Here is an 8410-nt window from a genome sequence, read left to right as displayed (position 1 = left end):
AGGCGAGTACAGGACTGCAGCTAAGCCCCCGAGTGGGAGGTTTGTCCACTCGGTAGGATTTTCAAAATACTCAGGCGAGTACTGGACTGCAGCTGAGCCGCCGAGTGGGAGCTTGGCTCACCACTCGGTAGGATTTTTTAAACTTAGGCGAAACAGATTCGCAGCTAAGCCCCCGAGTGAGAGGCTTGCTCGTCACTCGGTAGGATTTTTTTACAAACTTAGGCGAAAACAGATTCACAGCTGAGCCACCCACTGGGGGATTTAAACAAAAGAAACAACAATCTCTAGGAAAATTATAACACTCTTGTCTTTGATAAACAAACTACAGAGGTACTTTTATTACATCCCATCCGAGTGAGTACTTAAGTATAAAAGGGGCGGAGCAGCTCCGCATTCCAAGCTCGCGGCTCATCAATCTGGTGATCGACGTTGTAAAGATGGTACGCTCCATTGTGGAGAACTTTGGTGACGATGAAGGGGCCTTCCCAAGTAGGAGAGAGCTTGTGAGGCTTCTGTTGATCCACTCGGAGGACCAAATCTCCTTCTTGGGAGGCTCGGCTCTTCACATTTCTGGCATGGAATCGACGCAAGTCTTGCTGATAGATAGTCGAGCGGATCAAGGCCATCTCTCTTTCCTCTTCTAGGAGGTCGACTGCATCCTACCGGGCTTGTTCTGCTTCATCTTAAGAGAAGAGCTCGACTCGGGGTGCGTTGTGGAGTAAGTCACTTGGCAGAACTGCTTCAGCTCCATAGACCAGGAAGAATGGAGTCCGTCCAGTCAACCGATTAGGAGTGGTCCTTAATCCCCAAAGAACTGATGGAAGTTCATCGACCCACGCGCCTGCTGCGTGCTTGAGATTACGCATCAACCGGGGTTTCAGTCCTTTGAGAATTAGGCCGTTTGCTCTTTCTGCTTGTCCATTCGACTGGGGGTGAGCGACTGAAGCGTAGTCGACTCGTGTGCCTTGAGAGGCGCAAAAGGCTTTGAACTTGTCGGAATCAAAGTTCGACCCATTATCAGTGATGATGCTATGCGGAACTCCATATCTGAATATCAACTCTCTAATAAAACTGATAGCAGTGCAGGCATCAAGATTCTTGATAGGTTTAGCTTCAATCCATTTAGTAAACTTGTCGACTGCCACTAGCAAGTGGGTGAAGCCGCTCCTGCCAGTTCTCAGTGGTCCAACCATATCCAACCCCCAAACAGCGAAGGGCCAGACGAGGGGAATGGTCTTCAAGGCTGAGGCGGGCTTGTGTGACAGATTGGAATAGAACTGACATCCTTCACATTTGTCGACTATTTCCTTTGCCATTTCATTTGCTCTTGGCCAGTAAAATCCTGCTCGGTATGCTTTAGCCACAATGGTCCGAGAAGACACATGATGAACACAGGTCCCCGAGTGGATATCGTCAAGAATTATTTGACCTTCTTCTGGTGTTATACATTTCTGGCCGACTCCAGTCGCGCTTTCCATGTACAACTGTCCCCTTATCACTGGAAAGGCTTTGGATCGACGGACGATCTGTCGAGCCTCTTCTTCATTCTCTGGGAGCTCTTTCCTTAGGATATACGCGATGTACAACACCGTCCAGTCGGGAGTGATGACCAAAACTTCCATGATCAGGTCGACCACAGCTGGGACCTCAACTTCAGTCGGATCCGTGACACTTTTTGGCTGCAGGGCTTCTTCGGTGAAAGGATCCTCTTGAACTGATTGTGTGTGGATGTGTTCCAAAAACACATTACTGGGAATGGCTTCTCTCTTGGAACCTATTTTTGCCAAATCATCGGCCTCTTGATTTTTCAGTCGGGGTATATGATGAAGCTCTAACCCCTCGAATTTCTTCTCTAGCTTTCTCACTGCATTGCAATAACCAGTCATGGCTGGACTTCTGACGTCCCACTCCTTCATCACTTGGTTAACCACCAAATCTGAGTCGCCATAGACCATGAGGCGACGGACGCCGAGTGAAATGGCCATATGCAACCCATACAAAAGTGCTTCGTATTCTGCTTCGTTGTTGGAGGAATCAAAGTGGATCTGGAGCACATATCTGAGCTTATCTCCTCGGAGGGAAACCAACACTACCCCAACACCGGAATGATTTAGCATCTTAGATCCATCAAAGAACATGGTCCAATGCTCCGAGTGAACTTGAGTTGGCAGTTGCTGTTCGACCCACTCGGCGATGAAATCTGCTATTGCTTGGGACTTGATGGCTTTCTTTGCCTCAAACCTGATATCAAGGGGAAGGAGTTCAATCGCCCATTTTGCCACTCGACCGGTTGCATCTCTGTTGTGCAGAATCTCTGACAATGGGGCGTCGCTGACGACTGTAATGGAATGGTCAGAGAAGTAATGAGCAACCTTCTTCGTCGTCATATAAATCCCATAAATAAGCTTCTGATAATGAGGGTATCTTTGCTTTGATGGGGTCAAAACTTCAGAAAGATAATATACTGGGCGCTGAACTTTAAAGGCTTTTCCTTCTTCTTCCCGCTCGACCATAAGTACTGTACTGACGACTTGTCCCGTGGCTGCAATGTAAAGCAGCAAAGGCTCTTTGCTGACTGGGGCAGCAAGCACCGGCTGGGTGGAGAGCAGAACTTTTAGCTCTGCAAACGCTGCATCAGCTTCGGGAGTCCACTCGAACTTGTCTGACTTCTTCATCAGTCGGTAAAGAGGCAATGCCTTTTCACCGAGGCGAGAGATGAATCGACTTAAAGCGGCCAAGCATCCAGTAAGCTTCTGGACATCGTGCACACGCACATGGCATTTCATTCGGAGTATAGTACCAACTTTTTCTGGGTTGGCGTCGATTCCTCGTTCGGAAATGAGAAAACCGAGTAACTTTCCGCCAGGAACTCCGAATGTGCACTTTGATGGATTAAGCTTGATATCATACCTCCTGAGGTTGGCAAATGTTTCAGCAAGGTCGGTCAGCAGGTCGGAACCCTTCCGTGATTTGACCACAATATCATCCATGTATGCTTCCATATTCCGACTGATTTGAGTGAGCAAACACTTCTGAATCATCCTCATGAACGTGGCTCTGGCATTCTTGAGGCCGAATGTCATGGTGACATAACAGAAGCATCTGAATGGAGTGATGAAAGTTGTTTTGATTTCGTCGGGTCCATACAGATGGATCTGATGGTAACCGGAATAGGCGTCTAAAAAGACAGGCGCTCACATCCCGCAGTCGAGTCAGCTATTTGATCGATGCGAGGGAGAGGAAAATGATCTTTCGGGCAGGCCCGATTGATATGTTTGAAGACGATGCACATGCGAAGTGACTTGTCCTTCTTGGGGACCATGACAACATTGGCGAGCCACTCGAAGTGGTAAATCTCTCGGATAAACTCTGCTGCTAAGAGCCGAGCCACCTCCTCGCCAATGGCCTTTCTTTTCTGGACGGCGGACCGTCAAAGATGTTCTTTGACAGGTTTCACTTTTGAGTCGACTCGTAGATGGTGCTCAGCTAGCCCCCTGGGAACACCCGGCATGTCAGCAGGCTTCCATGCGAAGATGTCCCAGTTCTCACGGAGGAACTGGATGAGCGCTTCTTCCTATTTGGAGTCGAGTGTTGTAGAGATATGAGTCGGAGCAGCACTGGGATCGGTCGGGTGAATGTGAATCGGCTTTGTCTCACCGGACGACTGAAACGCCGATTCCGTAGCGGGCTTCTTGGCTCGCAACAAGTCACTCGGATCTGCATTTTTCTGGTATTCCTGCAGCTCTACCACTGCCATCTGAGCATCAGCGATCTTTGAGCCTTTCTGAAAACACTCTTCCGCCTTCTTCCGATTGCCAGTAATAGTGATCACACCTTTGGGACCAGGCATCTTCAATTTGAGGTACACATAGCATGGTCGAGCCATGAAACGTGCATAAGCTGGCCTGCCCAAAATAGCGTGATAAGCACTCTGGAAATCCACAACTTCAAACGTCAACTTTTCTTTGCGGTAATTCTTGGAATCACTAAAAACCACAACAAGAGCAATTTGGCCGAGTGACTCAGCCTTCTTCCCAGGAATGACTCCATGGAAACTCATGTTGTTGGTACTGAGTCTGGATATCGGAATGCACATCCCTTTCAACATCTCTGCATACAATATATTCAGGCCACTGCCACCATCCATCAAAACTTTAGTCAGTCGAGTGCCTTCGACGACTGGGTCGACCACCAAAGCTTGCCTCCCAGGGGTGGCTATGTGTGTCGGATGATCGGACTGGTCGAATGTGATGGCAGTCTGAGACCATTTCAGATAACTGGGCGTCACCGGAGCAACCATATTCACCTCTCGATTGGTAACTTTCAATCGGCTTTCAACATCAGCAAAAATCATCAAGGTGGAATTGACCTGGGGATATCCATCATCACTACCTTCTTTGTCTTCAACTTTGTCCGACTCCTTTTCCTTATCTTTGTTATGTTTCCCCTGGAATTGCTGGATCAAGAGCCGACACTGTCGAGTGGTATGTTTCGGATAGATGAATTTACCCTCCTCATCTTTCTTCGTGTGGATGTGGCACGGCAAATCCATCACGTCATTCCCTTCCTTGTCCTTCACCTTCTTAGGGTTCCAAGATAAACTTTCCTTGAGTCACGGCCAAGGCTTCTCCAGGAGCAGATGGCTCGGCTTTCCGCTTCTGCTTCCGACTGGAGTTCCCTCCCCCGGTTTCATGGGCGGCTGACTTGTACTTGCCACTCCGGAGTCGATCCTCTTCTTCACCATTGGCATACTTGGTGGCAATATCCATCATTCGACTTAGAGACATGTCTCCGGTTCGACCGAATTTTAGACTTAGCTCTTTGTTCTTAACGCTTTCCTTGAAGGCACAGACTGCCTAGTGATCAAATACATTCTCTACCGTGTGATGCAATGTGATCCATCTCTGGATATAATCCCTTAGAGTTTCATTCGACTTTTGCACACAAGACTGCAGCTCTGTCAACCCTGCTGGTCGCTTGCAAGTTCCTTCAAATATTCTGACAAACACTCGAGCAAGATCTTCCCAAGTGTAAATGCTACTGGGTGCTAACTGATTCAACCATGCTCTGGCCGAGCCCTCCAACATAAGAGGAAGGTGTTTCATGGACACCTCATCGTTGTCGCCGCCAATCTGAACAGCCACTCGGTAGTCTTCAAGCCAAGTATCAGTCTTGGACTCACCAGTGAACTTACTGACTCAAGTCGCCAACCTGAAGTTGGGAGGAATCACCGCGGCCCTGATGGCTCTACTAAAACACTCTGTTCCTGAGACATGTACTCTGTTGCCGGTGGGTACATCTCTGTCATGGCCCTCTCGTTGAGCTTTGTTCATGTCGACCAAACCTTGAACGATAATAGATCTCGCATCAAAGCCTGGTTCCCTGGGGTCGAGTGGAATCCTTCGCCCAACACTGTGATGGCGTCTGTCATCTTGCGGCCGAGGCGCGTACGATCCACCCCTTGGGGGAGGGGTGGGCACTCGACGTCGATCATCATGATCGAATCGGTCATCATACTACTCACGGTTCTTGTACTGATCATGCCGGTCTCCACGTCCCTCACGCCTCGGGGGCGATCTTGGGCTATGGGCCGACTAGACTGTATTTGCAGCAATGGATCTGCTGTGGATCCTGTTCCGCGACTGCGATACAGCTAAATTTTGATCTCCTGCTGCTCGGAGTAATGCTCTGATCTATAACAAGCCTCTGCCAGCCTCTGACTGGGAAGGCTGAATCGACTCTGCTATACGGGCTACAGCTGCTAGATTCTGAATCGGAGTTCGATATACCTGAGTTGGTGGTGGAAAGAGTTGATGTCGACTGGAGTCCGTAACCCGTTGTCGCGGATGTTCGTCGAGTGCTCGCTGGAGGTTTTCCAGTCGAGTGCGCTCAGCCAAGTTGGCCAAGCGCGCGTCCTCTAAGGCACGAGCCTCGGGGGTTTCTCCGACGATAGGAGTGTGTAGCGCATCCATGTTTCGGCGGCGAAGTTCTTCCCTCTGCAGCGAAGTGAGAGGCTCGGGTTGATACTCTTCATGGGCCTGCGCCGGATCACCTCCGTCGTCGCCTCCGTCGGCGCGGGGAAAGCCGGGAGGACTGCGCGGTCCATTGACCATCAGGACCTCCGCCGCTGGATCACTCGTAACGTCCCGGATTCGATGCGCCAGGTGTCTGCCAGTTATTCGACATCATTGCCATGTCATTTGCTTGCGTGTTGCATTTTATCATGTCATCATGTGCATTGCATTGCATACGTGTTCGTCTCATGCATCCGAGCATTTTTCCCGTTGTCTGTTTTGCAACCCGGCGCTCCTATGTCATCCGGCGTCCCCCTTTTGTCTCTCGTTGTGAGTGGGTGTTAAACTTTCTCGGAATGGCCCAAGGTTTGCCAAGCGGACTTGGTATAGCACCGGTAGACTGCCTGTCAAGTTTTGTGCCATTTGGAGGTCGTTTGGTACTCCAACGGTTAACCGGGTAACCGTAAAAGCCCTCTTTTGTTGTAGCCCAACACCCCCTCCAAACTGGCCCAAAACCCATCTAACTCCCCTCCATGCTCTCGGTCGTTCGATCACGATCGCGTGGCCGAAAACCGCTCCTCATTTGGACTCTCCTAGCTCCCTCTACCTATAAATATGTGCCTCCCGTCCAAAAATCGTAGATGAACCCTAGCCCCTTCTCCACCGTGCCGCCGGACATGTCTATCCGCGCCGGACATGTCCGCCGGCCACGTCCCTCCGTCCAATCGCATCGTGCCACGTCAGCCCGCCGCCTCCCACAGCCAGTGGCGCGCCGCCACCTGTCCTCCCCGCCGCCGTTCCTCACCGCGCGCCGCCGCATGCCCGCGGGGCCCAGATCCGGCCCGCCCGGGCCCGGATCCCGCGCCAGCGCAGCCCGCGCGCCGCCGCCCGTCTCGCCGTGCCGGCCTCCGCCGCTGCGCCCTCCGGCCCCTCCGTCGCGCCTCCTCCCGTGCAGCCTTGCCGCGCCCGTGAGACTCGCCGGACCTCGGCTTCCACGCCGCCCCTCCGGTCCCCGGCGACCGCCGCCGCCTTGCGCGCCCCGCGCCGCTCGCCGGAGCCGCGCCACCCCGCCCCGGCACCGCCTCCCGTTGCCCTCGCCTCCAACTCCGGTCGGAGCCCTCGCCGGAGCCGCCGGACCCGTCGCCCCGGCCTGGATCAGATCCACCACCTCGCCCATCCAAACGCCTCCGCTCTGTCCCGGAACCGTCCCGTCCCGGGTTGACTTTTCGGAGGTTATAATTCGTCTAAGTCCCCGAATATTTTGTCATTTTCATGCCATGTTCGTTGCATCGTATCTCTGCATCTATAGCTCCGTTTCGTGCGTGTAATATGTCAAATTGTTCGTCTCAACGAGTACATCATTTCATTCCATTGCATCATATTCATTTGAGCTCATCTTGATGCCTGAATCATCGTTGCAAGAGTGCTTCATAATGTTGGCTGCTGTCTGTTAACAGAACATGCTCTTTTGTCATTTTTGCCATGATTGATGTGTGCATCCTATGAGGTTGATGTCTACATGTGTTTTGATCTATGCTATGTCTTATTTACAGAGGTGCTTACCATGTATTTTTGTGATCAATGTGGTGACTAGCACAAGCATGCAAACTAGGCATCGTGATGTTGCTGATTTTAGTCCCTGTTCTGCTGTTATTTTGATGCCATGTAAACTTGATGCTACAGAGAGATCCATGCATATTTTGAGATAATTCAGTAAGGGTGTTTTGAACATATGGTTATGCTCTATCCATTCATGCCCCTGTTTGCAATTATGGAGTAGTCTAGCGTGTCATTTTCATGCTCTACTTTTGCTTCAAAATGTTTCCTGACAGATTGTTTACATGTTATTCAATTTTGCCAAGGTTATTGTAGTTGATCCTTGCATGCTATGAACTTGTTTTTACCTTGATTTGTTTCACAAACATGCCTTCTTACTGTTGGTTGCCTTGCCATGCCATGTTTTGCTCTGTGGTGAGTGGTACAAGCTCATCTACATGCCTTCATAGTTCTATTTCTGCCATGTATGAATCTGTAATATAACTTGCTATATTTACATGGGTGCCATCATATTTTCTGATCCTTTTTGGCTTATGGTCAGTAAAGGACTTTTGTTCTATGGGTTTAGTAGATTCATGCCATGCCTTTGTTTGCCATGATAAGTTCATGTAACATGTTGTTTGATAGCTCTAAACATTGCAACCTGATGTTATTTTCTGCAAAGTCTGAATTGTTATTATTTGCAATCTTGTATAGTGTGCCTACTTGCTGTTTTGGACAGATTGTTGCTATAACTTGCATAGTGTGTGTGTGTTGAACCGTTGCTCCGTTTTGAGTGTGCTCTATATGAAACTTGCTTAGTTTTGCATGTAGTTTTATATTATCATATTGAATCCATG

The sequence above is a fragment of the Triticum dicoccoides genome, chromosome 5B (assembly GCF_002162155.2).
Source record: "Triticum dicoccoides isolate Atlit2015 ecotype Zavitan chromosome 5B, WEW_v2.0, whole genome shotgun sequence".
Classification (NCBI taxonomy): domain Eukaryota; kingdom Viridiplantae; phylum Streptophyta; class Magnoliopsida; order Poales; family Poaceae; genus Triticum; species Triticum dicoccoides.
Note: the sequence above shows the minus strand (reverse complement) of the source record.